General features: G+C 48.0%; 1 protein-coding gene and 1 pseudogene across 1 annotated transcript in view; one reads left to right on the forward strand and one right to left on the reverse strand.

The window, feature by feature from the left end:
- The window catches only part of ST3GAL3 (ST3 beta-galactoside alpha-2,3-sialyltransferase 3), a 171417-nt gene that overhangs the window by 40771 nt on the left and 115810 nt on the right, over nt 1-14836 (reverse strand). The window lies entirely within an intron of this gene.
- On the forward strand, nt 10609-11065 carry LOC114224299 (NADH dehydrogenase [ubiquinone] iron-sulfur protein 5 pseudogene; annotated as a pseudogene).

Raw genomic sequence — 14836 nt, forward strand, 5'->3', positions numbered from 1 at the left:
CTGATGCTTTGCTTGACTGGCTCTCCTTCCCTAATGTCCTCTGCTGCCTTTCTGATCTCTGCTGGCCTTGACTGTGGCCACAGACCAGCCCCCACATTTGGTGAAATCTAGCACTGCCTTCCTTAGCAGGCTCCTGTACCCTCGACTTCAGTCTCAGTCCAAAATAAAGTGCAGAAGAGAGACCCTAAAGCAGTTATCATCAGTCTCAACAGCTGTAGCACATTCCTTACTCACCAAGTAAGGAACAGGACAGATGAACTTCCTTCTAAACTAGAAACTGGTGAACTCCAAGGCGGGCCTGCCTTGACCACCCCCCCCCCCCCCCCAGTGATCTTATTCTCTACCCTCCCTCACTTATTTACTCCTAAATCATACCCCAGACTGGGTCATTGCTAACAACTAAAGCCCTCTCTACTCAAACTGGTTCTCCGGCCTCCACCTATTAAAGTATCTATAGCTCACCTACTCCTGGGGCTAAACTCCAATCCTTCAACCCACGAGATCTTCAAGCCACAGATCCTATCATCTTTTTCCTGTCCTTTACCTCCTTCTGTTTGTACTGCAATTCTCACCCATCTGAAATTCCACATCAGTCGTAACAATCACTTCCTTAATTCACCCTCAGCTTCTTTGCTCCTCTCTCATTCAGCTAAAACACAACGGTGGTTAAATTCTACTTCCTACCTTCAGGACACGGGCCAGAGAAAGAGGCACACTGGTTTGTCTCACTTGAAATGTTACTAGCTCAGCCATTCTTCCATTTTCCTAGATGACTAGTCACAGTCTCTCCTCACATCCCCGACACCTCCTCCCTCATCCTTACTGACCACAGATGGCCTTGCTTGCCATGACATGGAAAGAGCGGAGACAAAACAGGATTTCCAGAACAGTACAATGATCACCTATATAACTACCACCTGGATTCAGCTACCGTGCGTTTCTTTCTTTCTCTCTACAGAAACACACCTTGAAAGGGTGACCTGCACTTGCCATCTCTGAGCTCTCTCCTCCCATTTCTCCTAAATCCATTCTAATGACCCCTAAATTCATCATTCAAGGTCCCCAATTACTTTCATGTTGCTAAATCCAATAGTCAATTCTTACTGACCTATCAGTAGAGTGACCACACACCATTCTGATTTTCCTGGGACGATCTCGGATTACGTGTCTTATCCTGGAGTGACTACCAAGTGTCCTAGTTTGGGTGCGCCTGGGTGGCTCAGTTGGTTAAGTGTCTGACTCTTGATTTTAGCTCAGGTCATGATCTCAGGGTCGTGAGGTTGAGCCCCAAGTCGGGCTCTGCACTGGGCATGGAGCCTGCTTGGAATTCTCTCCCTCCCTCTCCCTCTGCTCCTCCCCCATCCCTCTCTTAAAAAAAAAAAAAGTGTCCTAGTTTGGAAAACAACTTATAGGAGCACCCTACCTGCAAGCAACATATTCCATAGTTAATTGTTCCTCTTAAAACACTTTCTTAATTTGGTTTCCAGAATACCATATTTTCCTGGTTTTCCTACTATCCCACTGGGCATGCTTGTTTCTTTCTCTTTTGCTGTTTCTTCCTTGTCTCCTGCAGCACTAAATGTTAGTTTGCCCTGGGCTCAGTCCTTGCTTTTCTTCTCCACCTACCTTCACTTCTTTGGCAGTCTATTCTGCTTCCATAGCCTGGACCTCTCCCCTGAATGCCAGGCTTATATATTCTCTTGCCTCCTTGACACCTCCATTTGGATGTCTAAGAGCTCTCTCAAACTCTGCATCTTTAAACTCAAGTTCCCGATACACCCCCTAAAACCTGCTCCTCTGGCAGTCCTTTCTCCAGCTTGGTAAAAGGTGCCTTCTTCATTCTTCTCATGGCCCAGGCGCAACGTCTCCTCTCTTTCTCTCTCTCCCTCTCTCTCTCTCACAGCTACATCCGAGCTGCTGGCAAACCGGTCACCTCTACCTTCAGAATTTATCTCGACGCGACAATGTCTGACCACCTCTGTTGCTTCCACCACGGCCCACGCCACTGCCATGTCTCTGCAAGATGATTACAGTGGTCTCCTAGTTGGACTCCCTGCCTGCCCACAGTCTGTTCACATCAAGGTAGCCAGAGCGGTCCTGTAAAACCTATGCTACTCCTCTGCTCCAACTCCTCCATCCTTCTAATGACCTACAACGTCCCCACGTTTCTTAACTTTCTGACTTCATTTCTTCTGATTTCCCACTCCAGCAACAGATGCCCCTCTCCTGTTCTGGGATCCCACCTCAGAGCTTCTGCACCAGCTGCCTTCTTCCCTCGGGGAGCAGCATGGCCCCTCTCTAATTTCCCTCAGGGTTTTACCTAAACCTACGTGTCACCTGCCCCAGGAGGGCTTTCCCCGTCCCTCTATCTAAAAGTGCACAGAAATCAGTTGCTTTTCTATAACACTAACAATGTAACTGTAGAAAGAGAAATTAAGGAATGGATTCCATTTACAGTAGCACCCAAAACCGTAAGATACCTAGGAATAAACCTAACCAAAGAGGTAAAGGATCTATACTCTAAACTATAGAAATTGAGGAAGACACAAAAAGATGGAAAAACATTCCATGTTCATGGATTGGAAGAATAAATACTGTTAAAATGTCTATGCTGCCTAGAGCAATCTACACTTTCAATGCCATCCCTATTAAAATGCCATTGGCATTTTTCTTTTCTTTTTAAGATTTCATTTATTTTTTTGACAAAGAAAGACAGTGAGAGAGGGAACACAAGCAGCGGGGAGCTGGAGAGGGAGAAGCAAGCTTCCCGCTGAGCAGGGAGCACAGGACTTGATCCCAGGACCCTGGGATCATGACCTGACTGAAGGCAGACGCTTAACAACTGAGCCACCCAGGTGCTCCACTGTTGGCATTTTTCAAAGAGCTGGAACAAACAATCCTAAAATTTGTATGGAATCAGAAAAGACCCCAGATGGCCAAGGGAATGTTGAAAAAGAAAAACAAATCTGGGGGCATCACGTTGCATGACTTCATGCCATATTACAAAGCTGTGATCACCAAGACAGCATGCTTTGGCACAAAAACAGACACATAGATCAATGGAACAGAAGAGAGACTCCAGAAATGGACCCTCAACTCTATGGTCAACTAATCTTTGACAAATCAGGAAAAGATATCCAAAGGAAAAAAGACAGTCTCTTCAACAAATGGTGCTGGGAAAATAGGACAGCTACATACAGAAGAATGAAACTGACTGTCTTACACCATACATGAAGATAAACTCGAAATGGATGAAAAGACCTCAATGTGAGACAGGAATCCATCAAAATCCGAGAGGAGAACACAGGCAGTAACCTCTTCGACACTGTCCACAGCAACTTCTTTCAAGACACGTCTCCAAAGGCAAAGGAAACAAAAGCAAGAATGAACTTTGGGGACTTCATCAAGATAAAAAGCTTCTGGGCGCCTGGGTGGCTCAGTTGGTTAAGCGACTGCCTTCGGCTCAGGTCATGATCCTGGAGTCCCGGGATGGAGTCCCACATCGGGCTCCCTGCTCAGCGGGGAGTCTGCTTCTCCCTCTGACCCTCTTCCCTCTCATGCTCTCTATCTCTCAAACAAATAAATAAAATCTTTAAAAAAAAAAGATAAAAAGCTTCTGCACAGCAAAGGAAATAGTCAACAAAACTAAGAGACAACCCATGGAACGGGAGAAGATATTTACAAATGACAGTACAGATAAAGGGCTGGTATCCAAGATCTATAAAGAACTTCTCAAACTCAACACCCAAAAAACACCAAATAATCCAGTCAAAAAAATGGGTGGGAGACATGAACAGACATTTCTCCAAAGAAGACATACAAATGGCTAACAGATACATGAAAAAATGTTCAACATCACTAGCCATCAGGGAAATTCAAATCAAAACCACAATGAGATACGACCTTACACCAGTTAGAATGGCAAAAATTAACAAGGCAGCAAACAACAAATGTTGGCGAGGATGTGGAGAAAGGGGAACCCTCCTACACTGTTGGTGGGAATGCAAGCTGGTGCAGCCACTCTGGAAAATATATGGAGGTTCCTCAAAAAGTTAAAAATAGAGCTACCTTATGACCCAGCAATTGCACTACTGGGTATTTACCCCAAAGATACAGATGTAAAGAAAAGAAGGCGCACAAGCACCCCAATGTTCATAGCAGCAATGTCCATTAATAGCCAAACTGTGGAAGGAGCCGAGATGCCCTTCAACAGATGAATGCATAAAGAAGATGTAGTACATTTATACAATGGAATAATACTCAGCCATCAGAAAGGATGAATACCCACTATTTGCATTGACATGGATGGAACTGAAGGGGATTATGCTAAGTGAAATAAGTCAGGCAGAGAAAGACAATTATCATATGGTTTCACTCATATGTGGAACATAGGAATAGCAGGGAGAACCAGAGGGGAAGGGAGAGAAAACTGAAGGGGGGGAAATCAGAGAGGGAGATAAACCATGGACTCCAGGAAACAAACTGAGGATTTTAGAGGGGAGGGGAGGGAAGGGGAGTGGAAGATGGAGTAGCCGAGTGATGGGTATTAAGGAGGGCACGTATGGTGATGAGCACTGGGTGTTATACGCAACTAATGAATCACTGAACACTACATCAAAAACTAATGATGTACTATATGGTGGCTAACTGAACATAATAAAAAAATAAGTAAAAATAAATAAAGTGGCAGCCCCTCCCTAACTTTCTAGTCCCCATTCCTGCTTTATTTCTCTTCTTGTCTCACATCCTATACATTTCACGTCTTGGGCGTCTGGCCTGCTTCCACTAGAATATGAGCTCCATCCAGGAAAGCAGGGACGTTTGTCTCTTTATTTTGCTCACTGCTGTGTCTCCAGCACCCAGAGCAGCACCTGATGCCTAGCAGGCACTCCATAAATATTTGTTGAATGAATGAATGTAAAACGGGGCTAATACCTCCACCTCACGGATTACCTCGAAGATGAAATGATATAAAGCATGAAAAGTTCCTGGCACACCATGTTGCTCAATAACTCTCAGATTCCTTCACCTCCCTCCCTCCCCTCCCAGTTTTGGTATCAGCCATGCCCGCCCTCTCCCTCGGGGAGTGCCGGGTCAGAGGTAGGGGTGATGGCAGGAGCTGCTTTACCAGCAACCACCAACAGCCCTACCGGGACACCCTAGCCCCTGAGGCGCAGCCCAGCTCCCAGACAGTGATTTCTCTGGATGGATGTGAGCCACCTTGCTTTACCTCAGGAAGCTGAAGGCTCCAGAAAGACTGAGTGAGGCTTTCAGAAGTCCCGTGTGCAACCAGAGACTGCTGTACCCAGCACCCCAGCCTCTCGCACACACATGGACGCTGCTCCAACAGCCCTCACCCCTGGGCTAACGTCTTAGTCTTTCAGGTTCCTGCAGTGACGCTGCCTCACTGGCTCCCCAGCCCCCCTCCAGAATTTTCCACCACAGTTCCTCTGGGCCCCTCCATGTTACAGTGTACAACCTGCCAGACTCTGCCCATCTCATTCCATGAAGGCCAGGTGTTCTGTCCCCCAGAGACCACTGCTGTCCCCCCCACACAGCGGGGGGGGGGGTTCCTGGGAACTAACCATCCTCAGCCAGCTAGTCGCCTGGCACAATCCACTCTGGCCATGGCTGCTCCCTTCTGGAGCGGCCGGAGTCCTGTCCCTGTCCCAACTCTGGGCACCTTTCTCTTCACTTCAGGAGCAAAGGCTGTTTCCTACAGATGAACCCCTGGTCTGGGGTTACCTCTTTTATAATCCCTGCCCCTCTACTTGGGAGGACTAAACCAGCTGGAGGAAACCCTCACAAGCACACCAACTGGTGTCACAGCAGTCCCGGCCCCCCACGTGGCCTGCTCTGCTGCTGGCGGTCTCTGGGTTGTCCATTCTCCACAGTGGCCTCATAAGCATCTTCCACTCATCCCAAACCTCTATCCTAGCACCCTGCCCTCATGTGCAGCACAGGAACCCATCTCTGCTTTCTAGGGAAAATTAAAGCCACCAGCAGGAAACCCCCTCACCCTTGTACTGCACTTACCAGCCCATCTGTTTCTACCACTCTCCCCTCTTGAAATCAAAGGCCAGTCCCTCCCCTCACTGTCCTCAGGGACCTGGTGGTATCACCCACCCCATCATTCCCTCCTGTGTTCCCACTACTCCTCACTGTGTACAAGACTTTCGACACCCTCTTCACCCTCCCCGGCTGCACGCACCTGTTCCCTCCCTCACAAGCACATCGCCTGAAGAGTCCACACACATTGACCACAGGTCCTGCCTCACAATTCAGCCAAATGTGTGGCTCCCCCCAGGTCCTCCACCCCAGGGACACAGGTCTCATCAAGGACTTTGTCTCTAGTTCCAGCTGCTGAGGTCCTTTTCCTGTCTTGCCTCCCACAGGTTTCAAGCCTCTTTTTTTTTTTTTTTTTAAGATCTTATTTACTTATTTGACAGAGAGACACAGCGAGAGAGGGAACACAAGCAGGGGGAGTGGGAGAGGGAGAAGCAGGCTTCCCGCCGAGCAGGGAGCCCGATGCAGGGCTCGATCCCAGAACCCTGGGATCACCTTCAGTACCCCACGAGAGCACGGCTGTCTGGCTGGAGAGAACTGAGGGCACACAATCACCAGCTTCAAATCTCTGACTAGCTGATAGAGGGGATCGGATTTGTTCTGTGGCTCTGGCAGGCACAACCAGGCCCAAAGGTGGAAGTTACAGAAAGGCAGATTTTGCCTTTTCTTAGTTAAAACTCTCTAGTTACTGAGTATCTTGAAATGGATGGGCTGTTTCTGCAGGCTAAGAGCCTCTGGCTATTGGGAATGGGGGATGGACCAGGTAATCTTCGTGTTTCAGAGACTCGGGAGTTCTAGAGCCCCTTAAGCCCAGGGAAAGGGCAGGAAACATCTCCTTCCTGGGCCCCCTAGGCCCCCCTGGGCTGAAGTGGGTGGCAGGTCCAGCCTTAATCCCACCTCTGTGGCTGAGGCTGCAAGTTCAGTCACTCAGTGCCACTGTCTGGGGACTTTCTTGGTAGGGCTGTCTACAGTTTGGGTAACTTGTTTTCTCTCTTTAAAAGGAAAAACGTTAGAAAGCGGGGAGGCTGTCGGATACTATTTCCATCTCGGGTGTCTATTCCAAAGCTCTGGTGTTTTGCCAGGATTTAAGCACGGTATACACAACACTGTTAAAAATAACCCCTTGATTGAACAGAAGGCGTGGGAGAGAGGGGACAGCCAGGCAATTTGACTGGAGGGCTGGGAGGTGGATGTGGAGATGAAACTTGTACCCGGAGACCCTGGGAAGGGTTTTATTCCAGAAGAGTTATGTAGACTCAGAGAGCCTAAGGACCACGGAAATACTCTCCCTAAGTGCTCCTTGCCAGAGAATTGCCCAGCGAATGCCCTGCTTTGGGCGCGCCTAGGACATAAACAAGCTGCCAGTTTTGAAAGGCTCTCCCAGGATCAAGTCTGCCATTTTTCAGTCCCAATTGTCAGCCTATCAGACAAAGGTCAGGGAATAACAACAAGGAGTAGGAGCCAAGAAAGGCTGACAATGTCAAAAGCCACAGAGAGGTTAAAGCCACTGAGGGCAGACAGAGGTCTACTAGATTTAGCTATTGGGAGGTCCTTGCGACTGTATGTGAAACCTTCCAGACTTTTCCTGCTATAACCAGACACTTAACATAAGCAGGATTATCCTATATGCACTGTTCTGTAACTTGCTTTTGAAAAATTTAACAATAAATTGTGGGGTCATGACAGTAAATATAATCTGACATCATTTTTTATGACTACATAATATTTCATCATACATACTATATTTACTTAATCATTCTCAACTAAGAGACATTTATGTTGTTTCCAATTTTTTGCTATTATAAACATGCTGCAACAAGCATCGTATTACAATAACTTGCATGCACAGACATGATTATGTCCTTATGTTAAATATTTAGAAATGGAATTGTTGGATCAAATGGAACCCACATTTTATGTTTTATTACACATTGCCTACGTTGCCCTCGATAATTCTGGAGAGAACAAAATGCTGTTCTCATGACTTCCTCCAGTCTCTTGAGCCATTCTTCCCCCTATTTATCCCTTATGTGTTGGTATTCCCCAGAGTTACGTCCTTCTGTTTTCTTCTTCTTCCTCTGCATATTACAAACTCAAATGCCTATAAGAGCCAAGAAGGTGCTGTAAATATATGAATTGGGCTAGATGTGAGACAATAAGAAGTGACAGGATTTTGGTGGGCTGGAGTATACACACTGCCTAAAGGCATTCACATTACCTGAAAACACTGTACCAGCCACACAAAGTGTGTCTGCAAGTGCATTTAGCTGGTATGCAGTCAGTTTGGGACCCAGTCTACACATTCATCTAACACTACCTCATCCACTGCCAAAACTCCATCTATATGCTAATAGCTCCCACTGCGTCATCTCTGGCCCTGACCTCTCCTCCTGGACTCCACGCTCACACACACAAATGACTGCTCTACGTCTCCCAAGTATCCTCAAGGCATCTCAAAGTCATCACATCCACAACCAAGTTCATGATCTTCGCCCTTTCCTCTCCTCCTGACAAAGGCCAGAAATCTAAAACCAGAAACAACTGCCCTTCTTTTGGGTTTCCTATCTCAATGAATGGCACCCTCATTTTTCTTATTTTTGAAGCCAGAAACTTGGGAGTCATTCTAGATTTTTCTCTCTGCTTAGCCTTCCAAATTATCAAATCAATTCAATAGGCATACTAAGCACTTACTTGAGTACCTTTATCAAGCCAGGTACTCTTAGGTGCTAGGGTTGGCCCCAAAGAGGGATGATCTGAAGTCCCTGTCCTGGAGGGGGAGACAGATAACAATGTCATGATCAGCTGCAATGGTGGTGGTGGTATGAGAAATGCCATACGAGATGTTCTGGGATGAGAGAAGAGACACTTTGATTCTGTTTCCTAAGTGTTCCTCAAATAGTCCCTGTTCTCTGTCCTTACAGGATTGCCAATTAGCAGCTACTACAACAGTGTCCTAACAGATCTCCATGTTTACAAGATTCCTCCTCTCATTCATTTTCCATACAGGATCAGAGCGATCTTTCTAAATAGCAAATCTGGCCATGTCATTCTCTTGTCTCTTGTCTAAAACATGTCAATAATTCCCCATGTTCTTTGGGATAGAATAAAAATCTTTGCAGAATGACTTGTAAGGTATCCCAGGATCTGGCCCTAGATGACTTCTTCCAGCATTCTAGGACATAACACTACACCCCAACCATATCAAACCATTTGCAATTCTCTGAATATCCTTCTGTGCCTCATGCTCTTAGTTTATGCATTCCCTCTGTCTAGAACACCTGCCCTATCATTTCTCAATTGCCTAATTCCTATGCAATCTTTAAGACTTGGATAAAATACCACTTCTTTCAAAATCCCTTCCCTGACCACTGCACTCAAAAAAGATGGCTTCTCCAGGTGCTTCCTGTTAGACAGCCTCCCAGTCCTGTAGGCTTATCATACGGGAGGGAAAGGGACTTCTAAGAAATTTTGCCCAGGCTGCTGAAGGGGACCATGACATGTCCTTACCTGGAGGTCTTTGAGAACAGACAGTGTTAAGAAAATATGGGAGTGTGGGGCAGATAATGAGTGATTTTGAAGAGGTCAGGAAACGAGAAAAAAGCACAGCTCTTGGGCCCTGGTTGGGCATGGCCTTGAGGGGCCCATGAATATATATTTTTTTAAGTATTTTATTTATTTATTTGACAGAGAGAGACACAGCGAGAGAGGGAACACAAGCAGGGGGGAGCTGGAGAGGGAGAAGCAGGCTTCCTGCTGAGCAGGGAGCCCAATGCAGGGCTCAATCCCAGGACCCTGGGACCACGAACTGAGCCCAAGGCAGATGCCCAATGACAGAGCCACCCAGGCGCCCCGAGGGGCCCACAAATATTTTAGATCCGCAGACCACATATTTTGAGGAGCCACTAACAAGACCTATCCTACCCACTGACACTTAAAACACCCACTCCTGCCAAAACAACAAACAAAAAAAGCTTTCAACCCATGAGAGGATCAGCTCTGACCTTTAAGTGCTAGAAGCAAAGTATTAGAACGAAGGCTGAGAAGTACTGGAAATAATAATGGTAGGGGAGGAGTGGACCCAGAAATCCAAGCCTCCTCTGACCCCCTCAATTTAATTAGGTGTCTCCTTTCTGTATATTCAGGCATCCTATGCTTTTGTCTACCATAGCACCCACACTCTATCTTATAATCATTTCGTGTTCATGCCTGACTTCCCCTCTAGACTGGGTTGGGAATTATGTGTTACTCTGCATTCTTAGTACCCAGCATGGTGCCCAGCACATGGAAATGCTTATAAGATACATATGTGGAAGGAGTCAGAGGGAATTTAGGCAAACAGATTTCAAGTGGAGAAGTCTGGTGATAAAAAGGGAGATATACAATGAATCAGTGTGATATCAAGAAAAAAATGTCTTTTATTATGTCAGAGACATAAGGACATTGTCAAGGAACTGCATAAAGACCTCATTTTAAGAATATTGTTCAGAGCAGCGTCGCTCGCAGATCATTCAGTAGCGGCGGCCAGCAAGGAGACCAGGGCTCCGCGGCACAACGCCATGCCTTTCTTTGATGTGCAGAAAAGGCTGGGCCTTAACTTAGATCATCGGATGACAATCCAAAGTGCTGAGCAGCCCCACAAGATTCCAGGTCGATGCCATGCTTTTGAAAAAGAATGGACAGAATGTGCGCATGGAATCGGTGGTACCCATGCAGAGAAAGAGTGCAAGATAGAATTTGATGATTTCGTAGAATGTCTGCTTCGGCAGAAAAGGATGAAACGTCTGAGTGATGTCAGGAGGTAGCGAGATAAACTAATAAAGGAAGGGAAGTACACACCTCCACCTCACCACTTGGGCAAGGAGGATCCTAGGCCCTGAGCAGAGCTGCTGCTGATGGCTGGAGGCTGATTTTCATGTTCTCTCTTCTCCACTGAAAAGTTCATTTACTGAAAACCTCTTTGTGAAAGTGTCTAAAAATAAAGGATTGCTCTATCCTAAAAAAAAAAAGAATATTGTTCATAGCAATGTTGTTTAAAATAGAAAGAAATTAGAAAAAAAAGAAAAACAGGGGCACCTGGGTGGCTCAGTCAGTTAAGCGTCTGCTTTCAGCTCAGGTCATGATCCCAGGGTCCTGGGATCAAGTCCTGCATCTGGCTCCCTGCTCAGCAAGGAGCCTGCTTCTGCCTCTGCCCCTCACCCTGCTCGTGTTCTCTCTCACTCTGTCTCTCTCTCAAATAAATAGATAAAATTTTTAAAAAAATAAATAAATAAAATAAAATAAAATCTTTAAAAAAAAAGACACCGGTGCTCTACATTTCTACTGGATGTTCCACTGGAAGTTCAAGGTCAGCATTTCCCCAAATGAACTTAAGAGCTGCCCCCAAACTTGCATTCTCTAGGTTAGGAAGTGGTGCCAGCATCTCTCCAGCTGCCTGGAACAGAAGCGGGGGCTGTTTTCACTCCTTCCTCCACCAGCAGTCTCCATTGCTCCTCCCTTAACGTCTTGCCAACCCACCCCTGTCCCATCACTGCCTCCAGAGTGTCGCCCTCCTCATTCTCACCTCCTCTGACCACTCCCCCCACCGCCATTTCCGGTAATGACCTTTTATTTATTTATTTATTTATTTATTTATTTATTTATTTATTTATTTTTAAAAGATTTTATTTATCTATCTGACAGAGGGATACAGCAAGAGGGAACACAAGCAGGGGGAGTGGGAGAGGGAGAAGCAGGCTTCCCGCCGAGCAGGGAGCCCGATGCGGGATTTGATCCCAGGACCCTGGGATCATGACCTGAGTCGAAGGCAGATGCTTAAAAATTGAGCCACCCAGGCGCCCCACCTTTCTTTTTTTTAAAGATTTATTTATTTCAGAGAGAGAGAGAGAGAGAGAGCGCGCACGCGTAAGCGAGAGTGGGGGGGGAGGGCAGAGGGAGAGAATCCTCAAGCCGACTTCCTGCTGAGTGCAGAGCCCGACTACTCGACTACTCGGGGCTCGATCCCAGGACCCTGAGATCATGACCTGAGCCAAAACCAAGTCGGACACTTAACCAACTGAGCCACCCAGGCGCCCCAGGTAATGACCTTTCTAAAGCACAAATCCAATGCCACCCTTCCCTCCTTGCCTTGAAACCTTCACTGACCTCATCATAAACACCTTGGCATGGCATTCAGGGCCTGTTCCCACCCCAGAGCCTCTACTCCAGGCAGCCCAAATGACTTGCCAGGGAGCCTCCCTCCCTCAAGGGGAGTGCCCTTGCCAGACTCTTTGCCTGGCCAGCTGCTAATGCCCTCCAACAGTCAGCACAGGTGGCACCTCCTCTAGGAAGCCCTTCCTGCCTCCCCACCCTAATCTGCTTGGCTTGCTCATTCCTTATAGTCACCCCGTTGTCCTGCTTGTCACCCACTCACCATAAGCTCCTGGGAGGCAGTGATTCTTTCTTACCGCTGTCCTCCAAAGCTCTGCATAAGACTTGGCAGAGAGGGGGTGCTCAGGGGTTGGGAAAGAGGCAGGATCTACCCTGGGTCCCTGGGGGTCAGGAGTGGAGGAAGAAGCAGCCTCCATGGGCAGGGTCCAGAGGGAGCTCTGTGAGCACTGGTCCAGTCCCCACAAAGGTGGAGGACACGGGAGGCTCTCTTCCATGCTGAGGGCACTCCCCGTCTCAGCGGGAGCCTCTGCACAGGGATCTGGGGATGGGGACCACATGCTGTGCAGACATGCCCAATTCCAGGGGGCTGACGGTGGCTTAATTATGGAGCCCCGCTCTCCCCAAGCCATTCTTCATTCTTTATGGTCTCTGAATTACAGAAGCAGAAATTGCTCACGCTCGGTCTGAAGCTTTTCGTGACTTGTGCCGAAGAAATGTCATCAACAGCCTTTTGTTTAGGCTTGACTTGGGTGAACATGCCAAGAAGACTTGCTCAGAAGAGTCTTTTCAGATGTCATTTCTGTCTCCCTAAAGCCCTGCTCCATGAAAGCCATTCACAAGCCAGTTTTTCTGCGGCTCCAAAGCTGTCATCCCCTCAGTCCTGCCACAGCTCAGAGAGCTATTGTGTGACATTCACTCTGCAATGGCCTGTGCTGGCGCCAGACCCTGGCCCGGTGCGGGGAGGCAGCGCTGAGGAGGCTCTCGGACAACCCGGCCTGAATGGCACCAGAGCCCTGAGGTACAACCTCAACTTACATTCCCCACATGGAGATCTGGCACCATGCTGCCTTTTTCAAAACCATTTTTCCAGTGTCTAACATAGGCATGCAATAAAAATGCATGCACTGAGTAAATAAGCAAATTGCAATTCTCAATTATTTGAGCTGAGACCATCAAACTCAGTGTTTTGAAGGGAGAATTATCTAGAAATTAATATATTCTCAGAATCATTTTAGACTCTTCCCACTGTTGGTGCTGGTAGTGTGGCTGCCGGGAAGGAAGCCCAGAGCGCTGGGTCCAGCGACACGGTGGGTCTGGATGTCGCACAAGAAGTTCAGCAGGATTCCCCTGCTTCCATTTCCCTCTCCAAGCTGTGACAACTGTGCTGAGGATGGAAAAGGACAAGGGGGAATGGGAGCGCTCCCCAATTCCTTCCCAGTAAGTGGGGACACAGGGAGAATTGCAGGTGAAAATTAGACCAGGCGTAGTGGAGCACCCGGGAGGGAGCTACAACACAATGTGTGAAGTGTCACAGACAGAGACGCACAAAGCTGTGGGAGCCCCAAGACCAACTCTGCTGGGGATCCAGAGAAGAGCTTCGCAGAGGACGTGACACTTGAGTTGGAGTCTGAGAGGTGGAGAATGTTACGGGGGACACTCTGGATAGCAGCTGCGTGCGGCCAGCCCCCCAGGCTGAGAGCATGCCGCTGCTGAGGGAGAAGCTGCCACAAGCAGGTCTTGAGTAGAGATTACCGTGCGCTGAGCCAGGTGACATTTGGGCTGCTTGCTGAAGTGAATGTAGTGGTTCTACAGGCAGACAGTTTGCAGAAGGGAGTTCCAGGCTGGGGGGACAGCATGTGTGCAGCACAAAGGTGAAAAAGACTATGGCTTAGTAGGGCAAGGCCACCCCAGGGTTATGGCACCAGGAGACTGCCTCAGTTCCCTGGTGCTCTGACAGCTCTGAGCCTTCTTACTAAATTACAAGTTATCGGTTGCATCCTGTGTGGCTGGAGTTGCCCAAAGCCACACTTCCCGATACGGGGAGGCATTCCTGTATCAACAAATGCCAATCACCTGGGTTTATATACACAGCCTGGACAAGTCCTGACGGCGCCCGGCCGAGACACATTACTAGAAGGTCTCCCAGAGAGCCGAAGCATCCGGGGTGTGAGGACACCAGGTGTGCCCCGACCAGGCACTTGCTGGTGTGTCGGCCAGCATGAGGCCACAGGCCACATGGACGTGGGATCCTCATGACTGCCCACGAGGCAGGGCTGTTCGCAATGCTGGGATTCAAACCCAGGTTTGCTTGACACCAAAACCAAGCTCTTTTCACTTGCACAGCCTGAGGCGGGGGATTCCCAAGCCCTGTTCAGTCTCTGTTGAGACAGCATGCATGAGATGCTGTGAACCTGGCGTAGGCACTGACTGGGCCCGACCTCAAGCGATCACTGGCCCAGTGGTGAAGTCAGGTGGCAGAGACGTCCCTCCCCATAGCCCCTAACCAACTTCACCCCAGCGCCAAGTCATGACAGTCTGAATATGGTTGGACCACTCCTGTCCCAGCTACAAAGCTCTCTGCTTCCTGAAATCCAAGCCAACCTTCAGGAAAAGGCTGAAATAC

The sequence above is a fragment of the Eumetopias jubatus genome, unplaced genomic scaffold, assembly GCF_037043125.1.
Source record: "Eumetopias jubatus isolate StellerSeaLion01/CBP00866 unplaced genomic scaffold, mEumJub1_p1.0 scaffold_4, whole genome shotgun sequence".
Taxonomy (NCBI): domain Eukaryota; kingdom Metazoa; phylum Chordata; class Mammalia; order Carnivora; family Otariidae; genus Eumetopias; species Eumetopias jubatus.